At 43.0% G+C, this 25,854-nt stretch overlaps 1 protein-coding gene across 3 annotated transcripts in view; it reads left to right on the top strand.

Annotated features, from left to right (window-relative positions):
* LOC105702310 (TOX high mobility group box family member 4) overlaps positions 1–25,854 on the top strand; it is a 197,879-nt gene that overhangs the window by 106,441 nt on the left and 65,584 nt on the right. Inside the window, exon 1 of one of the 3 annotated variants that reach the window (XM_012429790.1) lies at positions 13,779–14,097. The exons of the other annotated variants lie outside the window; for them this stretch is intronic. The gene's annotated coding sequence lies outside the window, so the exon portion shown is untranslated. Of the gene's footprint in view, positions 1–13,778; positions 14,098–25,854 lie in introns of those variants that run through there. 3 annotated transcript variants of the gene reach the window in all.

Genomic DNA, 25,854 nt, shown 5'->3' on the forward strand with positions numbered 1-25,854 from the left:
CTCTTCGATACTTCTCTACTTCGATCTCTCTATAATGATTCCACCGAAACGACATACTAAAAGTACGTCATTCCGTTCAAGTCTCAACATAGTCCGGCCTAGCTGTCGATTTACATATAAACGTCGTTAACATTAAATATCCATAAAATAAAATAAAATATAATAAATTAAATATAACATCGCCGTGCTGTTTCGAATAGTATATCGGCTAGAAGAGTTCCTTTTCGCGGAGAACGGATTTGATTAATTCTCTCTAGAGGGTTTCACATCACCTTAAACCGATCGCGAAACCCGTTGACGCGGCCATGCAATTTGTTAAGCCCTGTTGCATCGTGTAGCGGCAATAAAAGCAACGACAACGTCGTTAAACCCGGCGAAAAGGCAGTATTTCCCGAAAATGGCCTACATCCCGAGCGGTGGATGGCACTTTTCCGCGTCTCCGTAGTTCGCGCGGCGATTCGATGTTACACACGGGGCAACAAAAAGGGAGAAACTAGAAAAAAGGGGAGGGAAAGGAGTGCATAATGTTTTCCCGAGTCCTCGCATGATAAATCGTCCTGGCCGTCGTTCGCAGGGACCCGCTTTAAATTCCGCCGATCGCGGCGCGAGCAGCCTCCGTGCTTCTGACGTTTTAACTTTTAACAGCCGGCAGTTAAAACTTTTATAGTGTCGACTTTTATCGCGTATTTGTTCCGCCATCAAATCAGCCCCAGGTTCTCTCTTTCCCGGGGAGCGGGACGACTTCTTCGGCGCACCTTTCTATGCATGGCACCTTGTCATTTGGCTAATTATCAGGAAACGACGTTTCTTCCCACGTGGAAAGTCTGGAGGGGCCCTAGCTAGGGCCCTAGCTAGGGTTACCGACCTACTAATGTAGGGCTCGCATTGGAAGATCAGCCGTTTTTGTCTAAACCCTAACTAGGACATCCAAAGTTAGGAAGATAGGCGAAGGATCGGCCATGACAACTCTAATGCATAATTAAATGTTTAACAGTGACATGGAAGGCCTAGATAAATTTCTTTTGGATGCTGGTGTTGAATCTAGGTCTCCGTTTGGCGCTAACCAAGAAAAATTTACTTGAGAGTAGCCTTAACCAGGGTTTATCTTGGCTAGGGCTAGGAGCCCATAACGTTAAGGTCCTAGCTAGGACCCAGTCACTTTTTTCTATTAATCTTTTTTATTTACTTCATATTTATTTTTTGTTTCCCCGATTCTTTCGCATCGTAGAACCACGAAAAAGTGCCGTCCCACTTCCAGCGCTTCCTTATCACGAGCACTAATAACTCAATTCTCCCCGATAAAGGCCGCCTCGAAGCAACGCACGGTGCGTGAGCATCCGCCTTTAATGGCGCCGAATTAAAATAAATGGGAGGTCGTTGTCATTGAATGCCTCAAGGGCCCCAACACCGAACGACTCGGCTTGTTGCCCGCGCCAACACCCGACCGACTATCGTGATAAGCGATATCAAGTGCAGTCGGGTTTTGCAGTCGCCCAAGGACGCCTCGCGATGGACGTTAACGTTTAACAAATGGCCCGGAATTAATAAACGTGCCGGCTGCATAATGTCGCCGATTATTATCATAACTCTTATCCAATGGACTCGAGGTGCAAACAACAAGACGGCGAGAATTTCTTAGGAAACTTTATGTTAAACATTCGCCGTCATCGAGGCGCCGTCCACGGGTGCGAGACGTATCGCAAACTTTAATTGGCACTCGACGAATGCGTAGGCGTATTACAGTGTACCTACAACTAGTTTCATGTACGCAAAATAATCTCATATTAAATCGTACAATTATCGACAACAAAAAAAAAAAAAAAACTAATATGCCGACTTTCGAAGCAAGGCCGTCCAGAGTCACTTCCCCCCGAAATCTGGCGAACCGATTAGGATATCCCAGAAAGTATCCAAACCCTAGGGTTTCCACCCTAGGGATTCCCAGCCCTATCTAAGGAAAGCCTTTTTCCTGGTTAACGCCAAGTTAAAACCTAATTAAGATTTAATTCCCCGTACAAGACAGTTTTTTTCCAGGCCTTCTCCATTAACACCTAGTTAGAACTTACTTAAATTTTAATTACTCATTAACGTATACTTTTACTACGATAACATATTATCATTACTTGGAATAAGATTTTGCACTTCTGCTTTGTTAATCTGGAGCTGCGCTCTTGGGCTTATTAATAACAAATCTATTTGTCTACATCTAATCATGTCTGATATTCTTGCTTCATTGAGCCAATTTAGGACGTCCTAGCTAGACCTTACACAGAAAAGTATGACATTTTAATGTAGGTCCTGGTAGGTCGAAACCCTAGCTAGGACCCACCTACCCAAATCCTATAAGTGAGACATCCTAGGCCCTTCATCGTTACATCCGAACCCTAGATAGGATGCATCAAGCTAAACCCTACAAGTGAAACATTCTAATGCAGGCCCTATATCGGTAAGTCAGAACCCTAGCTAGGGCCCATCTACCTAAATCCTACAACTGAGACATCCCAATGCAGGCCCTTCATCGTTACATCCGAACCCAATATAGGATGCATCAAGCTAAACCCTACAAGTGAAACATTCTAATGCAGGCCCTATATCGGTAAGTCAGAACCCTATCTAGGGCCCACCTACCACCCTCACAGATTTCCTTCACGGGTTCCTGTCCCCTGAAGTGAGGTATCTTACCCCGCGAGCTCGCAATCTCGATAATGCACCCGCGAAAGATTTCAGGTGATTCCTCCCTCTCCCCATTCTAGTACAGTGTTTTATCGCGTATTCCGAAACGGGCCTCCCTAATGAGAGATAATTTGCATGCCGTTAAAAGTGGCGGGCGTAGATACGCGATCGTATTAAAAGATCATAATAACGGGAAAGAAGAAATAATCGACACGGGGGCTCTCGTGCCCCCCTGCTCGCCCCGGAGATAATAACCTAAGTATAAGGTCCGCCGATAGCCACATATGCCCCCGCCCCCGCCCCCACCCCCGAGACCGCCATTGAGGGGAACACTATCATTACTGTCCAACGGGGAGTGGTGGACCACGGTGTTGTTGTAGTTCTTGTAATACCCTTTCTTGTCCCTTTGCCTCCCCCCGTCTAACGACCCCCCTTGATGCCGGGAGTCCGCCATCTTGGAACTGCCTGAGAATTCTGAAAAAACGGAGGAAACGTCCGTTTATCGATGCAACGACGCATGCGCGGATCTCCTCCCAGTGTTTAAGACAAATGCAAAATCCGATTCAAATCAGCCGATTCGAATATGACATATTTTTTAGGGGGTCTTTCACCGAAGCGTTCGAAACTTTACCAAGTGAACCGGGAACACCCAAGGGGTGTTCGGACATTTTCAAGGCTTGTATATTTACGTAAAATAATAACTTTTCGGCTGTTGCGCTCCCACCTTTCGATCATTATACGATTCGTGAAGGCTCTGATATGAGGAGCGAAGAATAATCGAGAAACTCGCATTTGGAGGCGATAAAGTGCCTTGAAAACTTTTGTTCTAAAATGAAAAAAAGAAAAAAAAAAAGAAACATTTTGTACACGAACTCTTGGAGGCAAAATTTAATTAGCGCTAAATGCAAAAGATGGCTCTATGGTAGGTAAAGTATGAAAAATCAGGAATACACGGGATTTCTTGAATTTTTCTTCGACCTCTTTACAAATAGAGTATGTCATTCCTTACGATTTTTCACGTAGAACGACATAGCTATCGATACAGATATAAACGTCGATAACGTGGCGCGCTGTTTCAAGTGGTACATCAGTTAGAAGAATTTGTTTTTACCAGCAACGATCAAGTTTCTCCGCGGATTTCACTTTGCTTGGGTTACCAGTTTCGTTGTTTCGGCCGAAAGGGATAATTGATATCCCTCGAATTGTTCGTCGAAACATTTTACGGCGTCTCTATTGTCCAATTGGGTTATCGCCATTCCGGCGAGCGGAGAAAACGCAATGGGCTCCACTCTACCTTCGTGGTAATGCGATCACGCGGAGGGAAAACTTTATCCCGGGAAAATCTGGGATGTATTATTCGTTATTTCGCGTGGGAGAGAAAGAGGGAAAACGAGAGGAAGAGAGGGATAGGGGGAGAATTATTCCGCGGATTAATGTAATTTAATTTAATGCCGGTGGAATATATGAGTTATTTCGTTTCACTTTGCTTTGGCGTATTCTCGCTGCTAAATGGACTGTTTGTGTAAACCAGGAACACACAGGGGCTCGCATTATTTAATTTTCCCCTGAAAGCGTTTTATATTTTAACCGAGTCCGGGCTAATTTATTCGTTCAATTAGCTCTCTTTGTCCATCGAGAGAGATATTCCGCAGATGTTCGCGCAATTTTGCCTTCGCCGAGTCGATGCGTATTACCGTTTAAACCGAGGAGAAATACCCTTTCTCGATTATGCACCATTATGCATGTTACGATTCTGTCAACATTCCGGGGAAAATAAAAATCAGGCAAATCTAAAGCACCCTGCTAGCCGTTCCACGGAATACTTTCGCTAAATATCCCGAAGTGGGTTACACGTAGCCTCCCATTCGTAATCTCGGCACTGAGCCATCTCAACGAGTACTCACTAACTGATCCTCTCGTTAGAGGGATTGTGCAATTCTGTTATTTAATCGTCTAATTAATTATATGGGCTGCAGGTACAGAGAGACGCCTATTTGGCGTCCAAGTACTCCTTTCCCACGTGGAAAACTGACTGGGAAATCTCAGATAGCAACTAAACCCTACCTAGGGCTCCTATGTCAGGACTTCTTAGCCCTAGCCCAGATAAGTCCTGTTTAGGAAGAGGTACTTAGGATTTAATTTACCATCCTAGACAATTGTGTCTATGCTTTCCCTCAATTAGAAAAATCCAACTAAGCTCCATCTAGAAAAGCTCGAACCAAGTCCCTTCCTTAGTATCTTGGCACCCTAGCTAGGTCCTGAATATTGCCCTAGCAGATTTAGTACACATATTACGGAAGATTTGGTCGTGTTCTCGAATCTACGTGAAATGAATTCTTTTTTATCTGGCCCGGAGAGGAGGGATCTCGATGCCCTCTCGCAGCATCCGAAGCTAAACGTGGAAAACTGACTGGGAAATCTTAGATAGCAACTAAACCCTACCTAGGGCTCCTATGTCAGGACTTCTTAGCCCTAGCCCAGATAAGTCCTGTTTAGGATTTGTTCCTCCGTCCGAAACCATGCTAAGAGGTACTTAGGATTTAATTTACCATCCTAGACAATTGTATCTATGCTTTCCCTCAATTAGAAAAATCCAACTAAGCTCCACCTAGAAAAGCTCGAACCAAGTCCCTTCCTTTGTATCTTGGCACCCTAGCTAGGTCCTGAATATTGTCCTAGCAGATTTAGTACACGTATTACGGACGATTTGGTCGTGTTCTCGAATCTACGTGAAATGAATTCTTTTTTATCTGGTCCGGAGAGGAGGGATCTCGATGCCCTCTCGCAGCATCCGAAGCTAAACGGATTCATTACGTAAATTATGTAGGCAGCTCGTATCGTTTAATTTACACAGTGGCGCGGGTGTATTTATCGCCCTGCAGATAAGTCATTCCTTTAATTAGCAATATTTCCCCGAGCGCTTTTGATTTATTTTTATGCAATCCGCGGCAAGATAGCATTCCTTTCGATTTATCGCGCCCGGTGCACCAAGAATTTTAATAGGACTTTACTATTGCGCTTTGCTATCGGCCCAACGTAATGGCATCGTTAAATCAATTAATTAAATATCCCGAGGGCATTAATTCATTTGCAAAGCCGCGCTCGAGTTTGCGATTCCCGTTCAGGATTGTCAAAATAGTTGCGATCCATTTTTAGTCATCCCCCAAAAATAGAGAAATGTAAATATACAGAAACCACTTATCGACGGCTCTTCCTGACAAGGCCTTCTTGATAGTTACATCCATTGCTAATGTAGCCGCTAACTTGTCAATCACTCGAATGATAATTGACAAGGAAGTACCAGCTCACGTAACCGAGTTTACATTTAACCCGCGCACTGATTCAACTTTGAAGACCTCATGGCTGAAAAAGAAACAAGAAAGAGGCCGCTTTCTAGCGCTTTTTCTCTCATTTTTCGTGAAACAGGTGCACAGCGCAATATGGCCGTAACGTATCTAATATAAAGAGGGCGAGAGAGAAGGAAAGCATGGCCCCTCTGAGTTTCCTTTCTTCCCTTTTGACGAGAATATCGAAGGAATGATTGGATTTGCAGGCTCTGTATATTCTAAGCCCATGATTTCGAATTCGGACCCTACTTAAGGAAAGATTTTTCCGGTCGGGAGGGATTACAGTTTTTGTGCACTTTAAAAGGGACCTAATCCCGGAACCATGACTAATGGCGTCCTCGGGGACCATTTCCGACTTGGGCCCCATAGAAGACGCCGTGAGAAAGGAATCTCGAAAAGAAGCGACATTCGGCAATGAGTTTTCGATATGGAATCGGTAGGAAAGACGCAGCGAAGCGTTATCAGTTCCGGTTTATCGCATATCACGGGGCATGCACTGACCCTGATTTTCCATATCACGTGTTGTCAGGACTTCTCTTGATTTATCGAGCCTTGATTTATCAGGCCCTTCCTAGGAAGCCTAGGGCTTTCAGGCTCAGAGTCTCCAGCCCTATCAGAAGCTAGGCCCCAGTTAAAACTTGGTCTTTCATCCGAAACAGCATTTTTCTAAAATATGATATCATTGTCTCATAAATATGAGATTATAATATCTTTTTTAACGGAGTCAACCTCATACATAAAAAAACGTGGCACTTCAATACAGGCCCTACATCGATGGATCGACGCCCTAGCTAGGTCTTAACCACTGCATTTGTAGACTTTTTGTACAAAAAAAAAAATACGTCGCGCGATTCCACAATCTGTTACTTAAAATCCAAAGACAAGAGATCAGAGATCCAAGGAGTGTTCACGCATTACTTACTCGGCAATTGCAAAGGCTCACAGTAATGACACGCGACTCTTAAGTGGCCCTGGACGTTGGCCGAAGGTCGATCGTATAACTTGAGTAAGGTTTTTTTTATTATTAACTACTATGTGGCAATTTGCGTCGACGGTGGCCTTGGCAGTGCTGAATAGACATTTTGGATTCCGCGGAAGTGCATTATTATTATTTATTGCCGAGAGGCACACATCGTTGCACAGCCGTCCTAACCTAAACTAACCTAACCTAACCTAAACTAACCTAACCCAACCCAACCCAATAGAAAGAACATTTACGAAGTGGACACACATCCCTTGTGATTTACACCTTCTCGTGTTCTTTTCATCGAGGTTATTGAGATTCCCGAGGAATACCTTTAGCCAACGAAAAGAAAACGAGCAAACGAGCACTCGTCCAGGGTATATTACCATTTTGCATTGATTTCGCAATCCCATTGTCACTAGTCACGCACTTTCCCTCGATTCTTTTTTATTCCTCCATGGTATCGCCGTTAACGTCGTTTGCGTTACTCCACCGCGATTGTGTTATTAATAGGTGAGCCGTGATTTACATCCGAAGCGGCCTTGGCGATATTCAATGGAAATTATTTTGGATTCCTAAGAAATACATTATCGCCAGGAAGCACTGCCAGTTTTTCCTCCGCCACGTCTTATCTACGGACGAATAATTTGCAATTTAATTAAATAACAAATGCCCCTCTAATGTGTTTTCACGAACGGTTGCCTAACGGCGTTGTTAAGTAGTGCCTTCCACAGTTATTCTTTTTCCTTGTCCTTTTTTCTTTCTCACGATTCAATTGTGTACTGTACATTGTTTGCGTTATTTACGAGAATAATCCATCACTATTGCATGATTAATAGATGAGCAGTGATTTACATTCGGCCTTCAGAGTATTGCATGGAAATTATTATTTTGGGTTCCCGGGAACTCCATTATTACTGTTTATGACAACGAAACAATTTTACGCAGTCCCTCCTGTCGTGGATCGAGTTATTTATGACGTTAATAAATATACCTCCGACTTACAACTTTTGATATTAACGCTACCGTAATTTCAGCTGATCGATCGGATGCACTTCTCTTTCGCCATTCATTTTGCAATCGTTTCTTTGCTCTCGCCCTCTCTCTCTCACTCTTTATTTCTTCTTACTTTTACGACATGTCGACGTTAACGTTGCGTTACTTTCCTGATAATTCTATCATGCTATCGTTAATAGGTGAGCAGTGATTTACGTTCACCACGGCCTTGGAACTCGTTGAATGGAGATTATTTCAGATTCCGAGTACGAGCATTATCATTATTTCCCATGAAAAAAGGAAAAAAAAAACGAATATCTCGCAACGTAAATGAACGTTGAGTAAGTGGCAAATCTCGCTTTACTTAATCAATACTGTAAATTGCGGCTGGCTCTTTTTTCTAAATGCGTAAAGTGTATTGCTTTTGACACTGTTTATGTAATTTCTCACTGCGGCCTTGACAGTATCGACTGGAGATTATTTTCAGCTCCAAGGAAGCGCTTTATTATTAACATTTATCGGAAATTTTCATAACGTGTTGTCAAAAAAAGAAAGAAATACTCGTAGAGTAAGTATATATATTTTCTCGATTCGCTTTTTTTTTCTTTAACGACACTTTCGTTAATTAAAATCAGGCCTTAGCAGTTTCAGAACGAAATCTCGGCTTTATAACGTATTTTAATTGTAGCGTTTTGCAACGGCATTGTTATAACAATTAGTCGAACTCCCGCTGTTGCAATTCGTTTACATTCTTTCCAGATGACAACTTCATCGCGTTTGCAGTAATAATCGATGTTATTTCGAGTTGCGAAGAGGCGCTCCGTTATTAACATTTATCGGAAATGTTTACAAGGCTTTGTAGAAGTAAACTCGCCGAGTAAATCGACACTCCTTATTTTCTTAACGTTCATTTCACGACTCCGTAGTTACCTAAAAATTCACGTGAGCTGTGCTAACGGATGTAGTTTTCACTTTCAACATTAATTCTGCAACGGAATTGTTACAACAATTAGTCAGGCTCTCGCTATTGCGGTTCGCCTGCATTCTTTCCCGATGACAATTCCATCGCGATTGTATTAATAATAGGTGAGTAATGATTGACATTCAATGCGGCCTTGGCAGTATTGACTGGAGATTATTTCGAGTTCCGAGGAAGTGTCTTATTGCTGTTATTCATCGGAAATGTTTACCGAGCCCCTCTTGGGGGGAAAAAAAGAAAAGGCTTGCTTGCTGAATATTGAATGCTTTTTTAATTGAATTATTCCCCACCGCCCGCAAGTATTGTCGAAAGAAAAGTGCGATTAACGAACGAACGTCCGCTTTTTAATCGCAAATGAAGGAATTCGATAAAACAACGAATTAATACCCTCTCCGTGTGTTTTGCCTCGAATATTTTGCAACTATGTCGTTAATTATTCGCCTTCTCTCTCTCTCTCTCTCTCTCTCTCTCTCTCTGTGATTATTTTTTTATCCTTGCGAACGTTTATCACTGTTTGTGCCACTCAACCGCGATAAGTACATCACGATTGCATTATTAATAGTAGGACACAGAGCCATATTCATTATTGTCCTAACGCCACTGAAAGGCGATCGTTTTAGATCCCGAAAAAAAATGCATAACTCTTATACTCGTCCATGTCGTATCAGCGATATGTACAGAATTTCTTCATTATCGGGCAAGAAATAATTCGGAAAATAAATAGACACTCTTTGCGCACATTGCTTCGAGTATTCTGCAACTACTGCGTTATTCGTCACGCTCTCTACTTCGGGATTAATTTTTTTTCACTCGCTTGCGATTATCTTTTTTTAATAATAAAACATTATTAATAATAAAACAGGGAGCTATATTCATTACCCTCTCAACGCTACGTAATTACAATTGTCCGTCCTCGCGTCTGCAGTCGAGGTAAAGGCAAACATAGTAAGTTAATAAAAAAATTAATACATTGCCATCGCGCGCGTGGGAAATGATACCTTTTCTTATTTTGCATTAAACATCACTAATTAATTGAGATAACTGACATTAACGAAAACGCAGACGCAAATTGTAACAACACTAAGACACAAGGATGAATGTTAAATAACAATTACCGGCAAAGAAAAAAAAAATAAGGTTGTTTTCCTCACGATCCCAATTTAAAAAACGCGATCATACGCTGTATTATACATGAAACTTCATTTTAATCATTTATTGTCTTGACTTACAAGCAATGCCTCGTTACAAGGAGGCTTAAAAGAAAGTCCGCGAAGTAAATGAGAGATCCCTGTTTTTAACGTTGCGACGTTTTATTCATTTTGTGGTAATAAGCATGTCGGCCTCGGACTCTGACGTTAGCTCAGTAATTATTCTTACGAGTGCATTCCAAATCATTGGACTTCTCCGCTAGACTTCTTCCGGACTTTTCATTTTCTCAATAACTCAACTTTGAGGCAGCGTTTTTACTAAACTCATTTTGAAGTCATGGAGTATCTTTATTAAAATAAAAGAAATAAAAAATTAACTAATACACGTTAACTACGCTAACCTTATACTTAATTTTGAAGAAATTACTTTATGCCAAGTTAACACATCGACACCAACCTCGTTTTTAATTACAAGGAAAATAACGAAAGCTAAATCGGCACACCGGCGCTAATCTAATATTTAATTTTGAGGAAAGGAATTAAAACTAAATCGGCACATCGGTACCAACTTAATATTCAATTATGACGAAAGAAACTAAAGCCAAATCGGCACTCACCTAATATTTAATTATGAGGAAAGGATCTAAAGCCAAGTCGGCACATCGGTACCAACTTAATATTTAATTATGACGAAAGAAACTAAAGCCAAGTCGGCAAATCGGCACTCACCTAATATTTAATTATGAGGAAAGGACCTAACAAATCGGCACTCACCTAATATTTAATTATGAGGAAAGGACCTAAAGCCGAGTCGGCACATCGGTACCAACTTAATATTTAATTATGAGGAAAGGACCTAAAGCCAAGTCGGCACATCGAGGGGGGTCCCTAGTTTAGTCCCAGGAACTGTAGGAATGGCTCTGGCATTGGCTAACAGTCGCTACCGGGAACTCGGGATATTACTCGATGTTTCCCTATAGGCGAGAATGAGTTCATTCATGTGGCACGTGAGGAGAAGTCCAAACAGGGCGTGACGTCACGAAAACATCCTGTACAACGTGAGCTCGGGTTGTTCACGGACGAGTCGAGAACAAGCCGACCACTGTTCGCCATTGACCATGCATCCAGAAAGACTTTTAAGAGACTTCGGACGCGTTTAAAAGGCCGGAATAAAAGGCGAGCGAGAGTCGATGGACCTTTTCTCAAAAAGGTCCCGATCGTCGAAACGGAAACGCAGCTTAAGGGGGTATTACCGTCTAGAAGCTTGCCTCTTAAGTAATTTTTAGGAATTAATTTTGTAAAAACTATCAGACCTACAGTATCGGGGAAGCTTTGTTTACGAGACATGTCCTTTGAGATTCCATTGATTTTTATCAGTGCACAAGTAAAAGGATAACTATAACGTAAAGTTACATCTAATTCAAGTAGAAATACCCTAATCTGAATAATCTGTGAATGTACAATGTTACATGCATTTATAAACTCCCTAATTTGTAATTATTCCATTGTACATTTTTCCACGTGAATCTTAAGTTATGAGGTACGTAAAACTGTAGGTAAATTTTCATGAATTTTAATCAGTATATATGTGGAAGGATACCTTGGAAGTTGCAGGACAATGGAATGCGAGAAATTCCAAAAATAGTTGGGGAATAGTCTTCTCTATCCATTCTAAAATTCCTCGGCACAATGTTATGTGCATTTATAAACTCCCTAATTTGAAATTATTCCATTTTACATTTATCCACGTGAATGTTAAGTTATGAGGTACATAAAACTGTATGTAAATTTCCATGAATCTTAATCAGTATATACGTGGAAAGATATCTTGGAAGTTGCAGGACAATGGAAAGCAAGAAATTCCAGAAATACTTGGGGAATAGTCTTCTCTATCCATTCTAAAATTCCTCGGCACAATGTTACGTGCATTTATAAACTCCCTAATTTGTAATTATTCCATTTTACATTTATCCACGTGAATCTTAAGTTATGAGGTACATAAAACTGTATGTAAATTTCCATGAATCTTAATCAGTATAAAGAAAGAAAGGAAAGATATCTTGGAAGTTGCAGGACAATGGAAAGAGAGAAATTCCAGAAATACCTGGGGAATCGTCTTCTCTGGACGTTCTAAAATTCCTCGGCACAATATTACGTGCATTTATAACCTCCCTAATTTGTAATTATTCCATTTTACATTTATCCACGTGAACCTTCAGTTATGAGATAGGCAAAACTGTACGTAAATTTCCATGAATTTTAATCAGTATATACGTGGAAGGATACCTTGGAAGTTGCAGGACAATGGAAAGAGAGAAATTCCAGAAATACCTGGGGAATCGTCTTCTCTGTCTGTTTTAAAATTCCTCAGCGCGGCGTATCGTCCTCACCCGCAAATTGAGATCTCGGAGGACCTTGGGATGGTACGATGAGGCATACCAGAAATACATTGTATCTTCGGCCGGTATCTTGGCTCTAAAATTAATCCAGATATATATATTAACTCGGGACTTCGGACTCAGTTGCACCGATATGCATTTATTCCAACAAACGAGCCAACTGGAAAGCATCGTTTCGGCGTCATACTCACCCGCCGTCGCGTTAAACGGAGATAAATCTCTCGTTATTTTAAAGCGGCACCTCGGCCGAACAGCTGCACCCATTAAAATCCGGCGATGTGCACCCGAACGGAATCTCGGCCTCACTTCCTAACCTCTGAACCTTCGAAAACTAGCGAGACGATAAGCCGAAGCACGGCTGTGACGTCTTTCCGGCGTTCAAGAAATTCCAAGATGGCGTCCTCGCGCTGGCGTCCTCTGAAAATCGGAAAGGATCGTCGAGCTTCTAGAAACGACGCGAAAAATGGAGAGGACATTGCCATATTACGTGAATACGTTCTAAAGGAGGTACCTTCTCTCTTACATTTTCCTAGAATATCAGTCTCTCGATACGCGAAGTTTAAATAGGCTGAACGGTAGAAAAAAGACATACACTCGATGAAATATTTCTTCCTTTAAACGATAAGTTTTATTAACCTCAAGCTACCTCTCTCGACAAAGTGCTGCTGTATATCGTTAAAGATTTTGAGAGATCTAAGAGATCTTCCTTTCAAGAAGTACGCTGGCATACGTTACAAATCTTTTAATACCTGAAATTTAGGAGACAACGTGGACCTTAAATAAACGTGCGAAGTTTCTCTTTTAATGGGTAAAGTCCTTTATTTTGAGGAATTTCTCTTTAAACAGATTATTATGATGCATTCTACGCTTCCGTACGGGAAGCTTCCGGAAAGGTATAGGGACTGAAGGAACCTAACCTAAGTTAATCATCAGCGTTGCATATCTCCATTTTTATAAATTCTATGTCTAGGAGTGGAAGTAAATGAGGGACGGAATCCAGCACGGAGTCGGTGGAAATCAGGTCGCGGCGTGAAGTTAGCCGGACGTCTCATTTCCGAGCTCTCGTAGTTTCGACAATGGAGAGCACGGACACGTAACACAATCGATTAAGTATCGATAGTCGTTTTTCCTCGGCGGGCGGCGTGCCGCCCCCCACTCGTAGTCCCAGCTACCCCCACCCGGAGGCCGCGGCGTGCCGCCCCCACCTTGACGGCTTCCCCCACCACCGGGCGGCGGCGCGTCGAGCGCGGAGCTCCGTCATTCCCGCGCCGACCGCCACGAGGAGCGCGCGCCCTCCCGCCACGTCGCCGCCACGCCACGAGCCCGCCACGAGACGCCCTAACCTCGTTCGCGCGCCGACCCGTGCTCGCCCGCGGCGCTCCCGGTCGCAGTACACGCGCGTGTCCACCACTTGGATTACTTCAGTGACTCGTGACCAGTGCTAGTTGTCCTCGGATACTACATTCGGCTCTGTGGAGAAAAGTGAGGTTAGGCTCTGGCGCATTTTCCCCTACACCACGAGACTCGACGGCTTCCTCGAGGAACCTAACCTACCCTGGATTTCATCCTGTCGACCTGCCTCGCCGCGCCGGTAAGTGAGCTTCCCCGTGCTTTTTTTTGCTTTCTCCGATTTGTGTGAGGTTAACTCGTGAGTGAGAAAGTGCGGGAGGGGAGGGTAGAACGATGTCTAAACGAGTAGGCGACGGGAAAAGGCGCGGGAGGTGTGGGGAATCGAACTAGAGAAACCACGCCGGCGGAGCCGCCGTCTTGTTTTTCCTCGACGCGAATTTCCAGCATCGGGGAGAGAGAAGGAGGTATGGCTCGCGTTGAGAGGGAGTGAGAGGGAGCGAGCGAGTTTCCAGCGCCAGATTCCAAGACTCGCCGCCGGGCGGCGCCACCTCGCGGCGACGGCGCTCCGCCGGCCGGCTTGCCGGAACTTTTAAAATACCCCTTCGAAATATTTCATCATATTCCAGTATTTGGCATAATATACGATATGGATACGAGTTTTGCTAAATGGAATTGTCCAATAGGATGTTTTCGGCGCGTTTCTTTTTACACCCTTCGTGTAAAAAATCTGATGGAGATTTCACCTCATTCGAATATTCGAAACATCCGATATATCGGAGTTTTCCAATTTTCTTGAATAACTCGTATTAAATCAGTGGCTTAGGCTATGAGATTTCTTGCTTTTTCTTGTTTCATTTTTTTGTAGAAAGTGTTACAGCCGTTCGGGATAAAGTGGAAATATTTTTTACGTTTGAAAAACGGAAACACATAAATATTAATTATATGCGTGCGAGTCGTTTACTAAGCAAGAAACATTTCCGTTCCGATTCGCTAATAATTTCTCTAAACCGAAGAACAGAACCCAAAATCTAGGAGATAAAAGAGTATAAGCAATTCTGTAAACATTTGTCGAGCTGCATATAACGCTGTAATGAATAACTGTAAGTTCATTATTACCGAGTGAAGATATTTATTTTTCATAGGCACAATTTTGCCGGGATGACCTCTCTCTCTCCCCAGTTTACGGGATTTGCGAGCCCGCCTCGTAAAATCTCTGAAAATTTCGCCATTTTGCCCGGACGGCCTTCGATCGACTATTATTCGAGATTTCGAAAAGTTTGCCATTTTGCCCGGACGGCTTTCAGTTCGTATATTTTTTTCGAAGGATTTACCAAAATTAGCCATGTCGCCCATTCGTTGAGATATCTTCTTGGGGAATTGGCAATTTTACTCGATCGGCCGTCATTCAGATGCCTTTCGAAAGATTTTTGGAAAGTAGGCCCGAAGATGTTCTTCGAGAAATGTCGAAAAGTTGACTATTTTGTCCACTGGTTTGGATGTCTTTCGGAAAATGTCGAAACAATTGACCATTTTCCCCAGGCGGTTCCCTTTAACCCTTTGGCTACTAAGAACGCCTAAAGGCGGCCGACGTTTGGTCCAATATTGCCTGCACGGTTAGACGAATTTCGCCCATATGTCCACGAGGTTCCGCGTTCACGGGGTTAGGGGGGTGTGAATGCGGCATCCGAAAGCTATCGTTCATAAAACTTTTCCACAAACTGGGTGTCTCAAATCGTTTCATACTTTAAAACGGGAATATGGAGACCCTAAGGTAGGTCCAGAAACTCGCGAAATTTCATTTTTTATCATTACTATTTTTAAAATACCTATGAACAAATTTGAAAGGAATTGAAATTTCCTGAGTTTCAGGACCTTCCTTATAGTCTCCCTATTCACGTCGTAAAGCTTCAAACTATTCGGTAAACCAAATTGAGAGAAAAGTTTTATAAAGGAAACCTCTTCGACGCCACTTTTACATCACACTTAATATACTTCTCGAAAATTCGCGAAAAGTTGGCCAATTTCCCCACCTAGCCTCCGTTTAGATACCTTTCAATAGATTTTCGGCAGGTTGGCCACTTTGCGTAGTTATATTTTTTTTTTCCGAAAAAAAAATCGGAATAAGCGCCGCGGCGGAAAATGAATTCGTCGAGGCAGAAGGGAAGGGAACCGAATCCGCGGATTTCTGCCGGATCGCGTATTTTCCCGGGTTCCAGGTAAAAAGGGCCGGAATTGCATCTTTCTGCCGATGAACCGCTCGATTACGATTCTCATTTCAGATAGTAGGGTAGAACAACAATCGTCTGGGCTCTAGACGGAGCGAGATGGCCGATAGGCAGACAAGGGAAGGAGACGGTCGCAATCGCGGGATGATTCCGCGCTCCTCGCAGAAAAAGCTCGCGTCGCGGTCGAGCGTTTTGTTTCGCCCTTTTTCTTTTCTTTTTTTCTCCCCATTTTACCCCCCGGAGACGCGAAACTCTCCGGCAACAGGTTCCAAAGTGTGCGTACTAACGTTTTCTCTGTGTAGAAAAATTGAAAAAATTAAAAAATGGATTTTTCATCTTTTTCTTTTTTTTTTTTTCTTCGAGTACTTTCACGCTTAAAAAGGAGTCACTTTTAGCGAAGAATTCCGAGGAAGTGAGAAGAGAGAAGAATAAGTTTGTAAAAGAAATTGGGTCTCCTACTCTCAAGGTTGAGCAAGCAATTGTCTGCGAAGGAGATTCTTCGCAAGAAAAGGGTTCTCTTTTTTTTTTCTTCTCTCTCTCGATTTATACGACGTCGACTGCGATTGGTCACTGGCAGAGAAAATATCGTCTAACTTATGGAGCAAACCGATACTGGGTCATTCCGAAAGTTCGGTCGTTTTTCTTGGCTTATAGAGCTCGCCGGGATATGACGAAACTTTCGGAATGGCTCGATATAGCTCGTTCTTCGAGGTGATTTGTGGAGTCGGATTTTTTTCTTTTTTTTTTCCCCCGAGCGGGATTCTCGGAGGCCCGAAAGACCAGCGGACGGCTTTTCCTGATGTGGGGTAGTCACGCTGGGATTTTTCCCAGGGGGAAATTAGGGGGGGGAGGGGCCTGAGGGAACCGGTTTCCCTTTGTATCGGTTGGATCTGGTCGGTTACCCTGGCATCTGTCTTACCGGCCGCACTACCCCAGAGAAGGAAGTGGGTTGCTCGGGCGAGCCTCGGGAAATACACTCTAGTCGGCCGTAACCTTCGGTCGAGGTAACCACCGAGACCGAGGCTCTGAGTTGAGTTTTCGCTCAATATAGCGGCCCGGTGTATTGAGCGGAAAAATGAAATTCTTGCATCAAATAAATAATTAATGGCCGTTATCAAGAAAATAAGATGGAATGAAATGACGAAAAATTACAAACGATATTTTCCAGGCAGTATTTCGTTAGACTAAAATCTTATTAATGAAAAATATAAATAATCTTATTCGAATCTAAGTATGTAGCTACTTGAAAAAAAAATGTTTTCTTTTTTTGCTAAGGAGATTAAGTTGCAATCATATAAGCAGAGAATATTAATGCTCTAATTTTGATCATAATAAGTGCCTTTAATCGCGAAAAAAATGGTTACATGCGGTTGCTGTCGGTCCGCCATTTTGTTTCTCTTTCGAGGAGAGTATTAAATTGAAATCTTATTTACAGAAAATATGAATATTGGATTTTTTATATTTTTATATAATAGGAATTTGGATTTTTAAAAGTAGCTTTTATCGTAAATGGTTACTTTCAGACCGTCATTTTGTTTTTTTAATTTAAAGTACAAACTTGAAATCAGCGATCCCAAAAAACCTTAAATTCGTCATAGTTTGACAAACTTTCTACCTTTCTCGATTTTTGGCCAGGATTTTCGGATTTCTAGCCTACTGTGGGTCCTCTGAATAGTCTGAATATCTCGGAAAGTTCCATTGGGCGCAATCGAGTCACGTCCGACTTATAGTCACCGATGTCATCAGTGTGGGATAATTCGAGCCATTGGACTTGGAGGAATTGAATCGGTCGAGAATGCGTGAGAAACGAAATGGAAAGTTTGTTCCTCCCGGGGGAAAAAAAAAGAAAGAAAAAAAAAGAAAGAAATTGGTTCACACGGGAGTAGAAACTGCGTCCACGTGGGTTCTTAAGCCCTCCCGGCACGAATTAAAATCGGATGAATTATTCACGACCCTCGGGGAGGGGGGACAATAAGGGAGAAAAATTGGAGGTTTACCTTGGAAAATTCATCGAATGGAAGAGAAATAAATGCGGGACGGTTGAAATTATGTGCCCGCGTAGGACGCGAACGAGGAGCAGCTCTCGAGTCATCGAATGCGTTATTCATGACTCGAGTCGTTAAAATATTAAGGGACAAAATGGAGGGTCCAGCTTGGGGGTTTATCGGGAATCGTCGGTCGGATGGATCAGTGATAACGTCCGCGTGAAAACGAGAGATGGGACGGCCGTCGACCAGTCGACTCGTTCTCGTTGACTCGACAAGAGTCATAACAAGAGAAACTCGTGCTCCGAAATGCATTAAGCGGAAATAACTCCGTGATCGGTTTAAATCTCATTTCCGCGCTACGGCCTCGCCACGGCCTGCCGGCGGATTAAATTCGAACGATTACAATCGGATGAGTTATTCATGACTTGGCCCGTCGTTAAAATATTAAGGGACAAATTGGAAGATTAGTCGTTGAGATTTATCGAGAACTGTGGCCTCTGGACATTATGGATGGGGCACAAGTGAAATTTTTATCTGGCCTAGAGATTTGTACTGATGTGGAAAACCATCTAGGGATCCCTAGTTTTCATGCCCTAGCTAGGGTTTTCGCGTAGAATTCCTTGCCCTAGCCAAGATGGGACCCACTTTGGACCTATAAATATTAAGGGACAAATTGGAAGATTAGTCGTTGAGATTTATCGAGAACCATGGCCTCTGGACATTATGGATGGGGCACAAGTGAAATTTTTATCCGGCCTAGAGATTTGTACTGACGTGGAAAACCATCTAGGGATCCCTAGTTTTCATGCCCTAGCTAGGGTTTTCGCGTAGAATTCCTAGCCCTAGCCAAAATGGGACCCATTTTGGTCCTGGTCATACATCAGAAACAATTTTTCCCGGTTAACGCAAAGCTAGAGTCCTATTAGGAATTAATTTAATTAATCACAATAATTGTTTCTTATTTAGGCCCTAGCTAGGGCCTCTTAACGTTACCTCTTGGCCGGAGAACTAAATGTCATACTAAATTTTGTACGATTCTTCCTGTACTAGGCTAACGTGGGTTGCCCAACCCTGTTAAGATTTTGTAATACTCTTTTTTAAGCGTTATCTATATTTTGCCAACATACGTTGTACATTCTGACCCAAGTGCATAAGGCCCTATCAAAATGTGGCACTCCCATTGACACTCTACATCGATAGGTTCTTGTCCCAGCTAGTTCCATCTATCGCTCTTGCAGATTCCCTCAAGAATAAAAAAAAAAAAAAAAGAAAAACCTCAAGATGGAGATTCTTTAGAAAGATCGATAATAAAACCGGAAACTTGATTTAGCAGATGCAGTCTCGACCAGTCGATTTATGCTCCGCTGGAAAGTGATAAGAAACGGGACTTGGCGCGAGGTGCAATCAGTGAAAAGAGCTCGACCGACTCGAATCCGACTCGTCACGTTGCGTCTCGGTGGGGTTTCGTTTCGAATCGGTTGACCGTGACTCGAGTTATTCCCGAGTCATCAAACGTTGGACGGGAGAGCGTCGCGACAAGTACATTTACTTGGGTATAAATTGGTCCTGCGTGGGGGGAATGAGTCGGGCCTCTTCGATCGGGACGCGTGCTACGAGTGCCATTTGTCATTGTCGATGTATCCGATGAATATATAATTAACTCGAGTCGCGTTTCCGCGAACTCGAGTCGTGATTGCACGGCGAAACTCGACGGGGCACGTCACTCTCAGGAGGGAGACGTAAGGCTTTGTTGATCGTGAGTTGCCTTTTGCCTCCCGCTTAACCGGGAAACCGGAGGAAGAAAAAGAATAAATAAAGCCCGCGCCTGCAATTTATCACGGGCCATTATGCGATAAATACAGTGATTTACCGCGGGCGCGGTACAACGCGAGTTTGAGTTATCGAAGGCCCACTTTGGTCTTATTGGACGTTACCGAGGGTTTTGTCGAGGCTGACGAGCCCTTTGTTTGACGTCCATGTTCGGCCGTGAGGTTTTCGTTTACTCGAGTTATGTCTCGTTAACCCGAATTTTTCGAGGAGAATGTCGCTAAATGAACCTATCGGCGTTATGTACCGTGCTGTAAGAAACTTGGATGAGTTGCGCGCCATATACATTTCGGTTTCCTTTTTCTTTTTCTTTTTTTTCTTTTTTGGAATGACACAAGATGTGATTAAACGTTACGGAGGGTTGATTGTTGTTGGGTGAAAAGGAAAAGAAGGAATAACTTCTTTTTGGGTTTTCAAGGAAGAATTTATTTATTTTAAGGTTCACGTCGAAATGACACGATATGTTGTACACTTGCGTGGTGCAAACTTCCGGAAAAGTTGAACGCTATTAATGCCGGCCGAAGTCGTTAACGCTTGTAAAACGATGATATGTCGTTCGGCACTAAAAGGGTTAAAGAAGATCCCTGATTTAACCTCCTCCAAGCTTCTCCGTGTTCGACGTGAGAGTTTCAATTTGTTTATTTTTTTTTCTCCAATGGAAAATTTATTTGTTTTTACGTCCTACGACAAAATGTTACGGTATATTGCACGGTTTGGTGGTAAGAGTTTTCGGCAAAATATACAGACAAGGTACTCCCTGTCTAACCTCCTATGGACACCCTCACGTGTCTCCTCCACTTTTATATGCTATATGGAACCATGAGTGTGCCTTTTGTTTGCCGCGTTTCCCCCGTGGGGGGAAAAAAGAAAAAAAAGGAACGAACCGTGACGTGACACCCACGATATGTCCGCAATTTATCATAGACCATTACGCGGTAAATATAGTGATTTACTCGGCCGTGACACAATGTTGAGCTCGAATTGCTAAGCCCCACTTTAGACGCATTTTAAGTAGGTGACTTCGCAAGTTCGAAGGGCCAATATTTTTCTCTTTGTCGACGGAATTAAGTTGTTAATAAATATTCAACATTTTTGACCGCGCGACCCTTGAGAATGGTAATCCAGTGCATATCAAGAATTGTATCATTACGCGACCACTGATGTTATTGAAACGGCTAATGAGGGCTATTCTTTCGGCACTGAATAGTCGCATTTTTCCCCGGTTAGTTATGGTGAAAAGGTGGTGATAAATGCAGAGACAAGACCTTTTTGAAAAGGAAAATTCAGCTTTTGGCTTCCCATGGAGAAATTCACCCTTAAGGTGTTATGAAAGCGTAGCTAGTAACACGTATTGTTACTAATTAATTGCCTAATGAGGGCTATTCTTTCGGCACTGAATAGTCGCATTTTTCCCTGGTTAGTTATGTTGAAAAGGGGTGATAAATGCAGAGACAAGACCTTTTTGAAAAAGAAAATTCAGCTTTTGACTGCCCATGGAGGAATTCACCCTTGCTAATTAATTGAATTATTACTTGCCCACCGATATCATTTAACCTTCTAATGAGGAAATTCTTTCCTCTTGAATAATCTCATTTCCGGGTTATTTTAATAGAAAAGAAGAAAAAATAGAAAATAGAAAGAGAAACGAGGTCTCTTTCGGAAAGATCATCATATTTCATCTCGTACAAGAGTTCTCTCTTAAATTCGTCTCGTTCACCGGATAATCTCAGAAATTCAGGAACTTCGGTAGAGCTTCGCGCCAAATCATTAGTACATTTGTATTATATTATTACACTTTTGTCAATATTAATACGACCAACGAGGCGATTTTACCGTGCCGGAAGAGTCCCATTTTCCGGGCTATTCCTATCTAAAAGAGGATAAAAATAGGAAATGGAAAAAGAAAGAAGGTCTCTTTCGGAAAGAGCCTTCACGTTTTGGCTTCTCATTAGAGGAATCCGCCCTTGAACTCTCGTCTCTTTCGTCGGATAATCTCGGGGAGAGAGAGAGAGAGAGGAGGGAGGCATCGTTCCAAAAGGAAGAATGAGATAAATTATACGAGGCCGTTTGGGGGAGAGCGAACAGCTGAACGCTCGACCAGTTAAAAGGAAAAAAAAGAAGGAAAAAAAACGGATAAATGAAGAAAAGGAAAATATCGACACGTTAATCGAAATCAAAATCCAAAATGAACATCCGAGGGGAAGGAAAAAACGTTGTGACGTGCACTTGAAACCTCCATGTAGCCTTAAATTGGACTCGCGGGTGGTCCTCGTCTCTTTTCCGGATTTATCTCGACTTCTCTCCCCTTTCTCGAGTGATTCTTTTCGACTTCGAAGGCCATCCGTTATCGCCTTCTCCCTGCGGTTTCGAAACGAGTCCGACAAGATTCAAACGTCGCACTACGTCAAGACTTGCCCATAACACGAAGGACAGGTACACGGTCCTGATAACAAAAAGGTTAATCGTGTCAAAATGATAATGATTTACCTTTGAAAAAAAATTAAAAAAAAGATGAATCAACGCCGCGCCGCCACGTTGGGTATGAAACTTGTAAGTTAAAGAGAATCAAAATTAATTATTCTTAATCGATATTCCACGGAATTCGGTATTCCTCGCTGTAGGCGTTATCATACCAACACGCAAAGATAAGCGGGATATTAAAACGAAAAAAATAACGAATACGTTTACGTACCCTATTAAAAGTATTCATGAAATTCGTACACCTCTAGTACAAAATGCTGGGGTGAAATAATACATTTCATGACTTAAAGGTGAAATACATTTATGATAAATTTAAATATGAATTTGTGATTCTCTAAAATCATGTCAGAATTCTGCGATACTTTGCAGAAAAATCTGTACACTTGTGTGTTAAATTTATAATGTATGTTATAAATGTTGTTTGGTAATGTTACGAAATTAGTGTATACCGTGTCTGAATAATACTTCCAACAAAAATTGTATGAATAACTTTTTCAACAGGGTACAGAAGAATATAAACACTAATTAACTGTATAAAAAAAAAAGAAAAGAAAAAAGCGTTTTCAACTCTTACGCTTCCCTTACGTAAGTTTCACTTATGAAAAGAGTCGTTTAAAATTGTTAAATTCACACTTTCCCGAGGGATCGTGCATCATGCGCCCAAATATAGTTATTTAGAAAGAAATTATTTAGAATATGTCGCAACCTCTTCGTCGAAGCAACCCGAATATAGGGGGAGAAGTGTCGCGATAGGGCCAAAATCGGCACTAAACAATGCCCCCCCCTCGTCCTTCGCAACCGCACGTGGAGACGTAATCCTCGCTGACACGTGCAATTAACCCACTTACGTTGGGCGGTCATAATTAATTGGTTAATTACGCGGCATAACCGTGGGAAACTAAGGCGCCACGAATTGGACACTTTGAGCTCGTTAGGTATCCGCAAGCAACGCGTCATCGGTCGTCCTTCTTCTTCGTCTCCTTATCACGTTTCCACGTGTAGAATGGCGAACATGGATGTGCCTCCCCTGTAGGTACGACATCGCCTGTGCAGGATGGGAGGGCATCGATGTCTCCCGCTGTACGAAGAGTCTCGGGGCCTAAACTACCCCAAAGATAACAGGGGGCCCTAAAAACGGGGACACTTGGATGCGGGATTCCTGGCCAGGTTGGAACACTTAGAGTTCCTCGGTGGGGAAGGACCGGAGGGAGATGATGCCGGGGTGGACGTCTACGGGGGAGAGAAAGAGAGGAAGAATAACGCGTAACTAAGAGGTTTTTCGAGTTAGCGTGGCCGTGGAGGCACAATGGGGCCCCATAGAGAGCCGAAGGGCTCTACCTGCTTGTATAATTGTCGGGCCCCGAGGGGCCCATTGTGCTCCCACCGGGCCCTACGGCTCCGCCTGCTGTTACTTGTTGCCAGAAGATGGCGTCCCTCTTTGTCGAGCGACGCGCTCTGTCACGGCCTCTTCCCTACGAGCCCCTCTCCCCACCCGGAATGGGTCGTTTATGGAAACGAACTCCCAACACCGAATGCCTTGGTGCGTGGCCTCTCTCTCTCTCTTTTCTTTTTCTTCAGTTTTTTTTTCCTTCTTTTTCCTACAGGATCCTCGTCGGCCCTAGGGTTTCCACTGGTAATTCGCCGCCATTTTTGGAAATTACTCGCCTAGGGTAACTTTGCGCGATTTAACCCTTAGGGATGAAAGGGTCCTTTTAGTGCCATGGACAAAGACGCGTCGACTCAGAGGACGACTCTATTTTTTTCTTTCTCGTTATGAAGGATACGCAATAAGGAAACTGCGGGTAAGTTAAACCGGGCGTTTATGGGGGGAGTACTTAACAACGAATGCCTTGGTGCATGACTTTTTTTTTTTCCTATGAGTCCCTCGTCGGCCCTAAGTTTTCACTGATCGTTCGCCGCCATTTTCGGAAATTACTCGCTTAGGGTTACTTTGTGCGATTTAACCCTTAGGGATGAAAGGGCCCTTTTAGTGCCATGGACAAAGACGCGTCGACTCAGAGGACGACTCTATCTTTTTTTTCTCGTTATGAAGGATACGCAATAAGGAAACTGCGGGTAAGTTAAACGGGGCGTTTATGGGGGGAGTACTTAACAGCGAATGCCTTAGTGCGTGTCTTTTCTTTTTGCTTGACTGTTTTTCCCTCGAAAACCCTCGTCGGCCCTACATTTTCACTTGTTATTCGCCGCCATTTTGGGAAACTATTCGCCTGGGGTAGCTTTGCGCGATTTAGGCACGAATTAATCGGAGTTCAACTGGCTTGCGGCAGGTTTAAACCGGCTGTAAACCAGTTAAGCTTCGGTTAACTCGAGCTGTGGAGCCGGGCCTCAACCCTTAAGAATGGACCCGCTATTTTGGTGCCGTGGACGCAAACACTTGGGCTCCGGGGAACAAGTTAATTTCTGCCACTATAAACTGTAAATAGTAAGTACATTACGTGCAAGTTAAATGGGACGTTTATGCAAACGAACTCCCTGCGCCGAGTGCCCGAGTGCACGGCTTCTCTCTTTTCTCCACTCTGTCCCCTGCTTCTCCTTCTTCTCCCTCGGCATTCGGTTTTCGCCTCTTCATTCGCCACCATTGGGAAATTACTCGCCTGGCTTGACTTAGGCTTAACGCGATTTAACCCTTGAGAACAGACATGCTATTTCGGTACCTATTAAGGGGACGTGAAAGACATCTTAGGGGTCAATCGTTCATGAAACTTATCTCCGAATTGGGTGTACATATTTCTTTGAAATTATATCCCATGAATAAGGTGAGACCCCAAGATAGGTCCTGAAACTCGCAAAATTCCCCATATACAAAATTCTTTGAAAATAGGTATAAACGAATTATCTTGAAATTTGAATTTCATGGCTTTCAAGACCTTCCTTATAGCCTCCATATAATATCTTTAAGGGTTTTAGCTGGGACCTAGCTAGGATATCGACCTTCCAATATCGGGGCTCACATTCGAACGTCAGATATTTCCAAGTAAACTCTTGCAAGGACACCCTAACTTCTCGCAATAAAGGAAAGAATCTACAAAAGTTATGTTAAAGTACTATCATTTCGGGGCAAACCCTACCTAGGAGCTGGGGGACAAGTATTAATTGTCTTGATTGTCTTGAATTGTCAAATTAAATCCTAACGGGATCTCAATTTGCCCTTAACTGGGAAAAATCTTGATCGTGGATATGAGATCGTCCTGTATAGCCCTATACAGCCCTATACAGCCCTATATAGCCCTATACAGCCCTATACAGCCCTATACAGCCCTATACAGCCCAATATAGCCCTATTTAGCCCTATCTAACCCTATATAACCCTACACAGCCCTATATAGGGGCTAGCCCCCTATCTCGGTTGCCCTAGTTAGGGCTAGAGCGTTTTTCCATTTGGCTTTCTTTTCGGCCACTTTGACGCGAGGCATGTTAATCATTGTCGCAAATTCCGAGCCGAGTGGTGAATACGCG

This window comes from Orussus abietinus, unplaced genomic scaffold (assembly GCF_000612105.2).
Source record: "Orussus abietinus isolate OABI.00-Male unplaced genomic scaffold, Oabi_2.0 scaffold108, whole genome shotgun sequence".
Taxonomy (NCBI): domain Eukaryota; kingdom Metazoa; phylum Arthropoda; class Insecta; order Hymenoptera; family Orussidae; genus Orussus; species Orussus abietinus.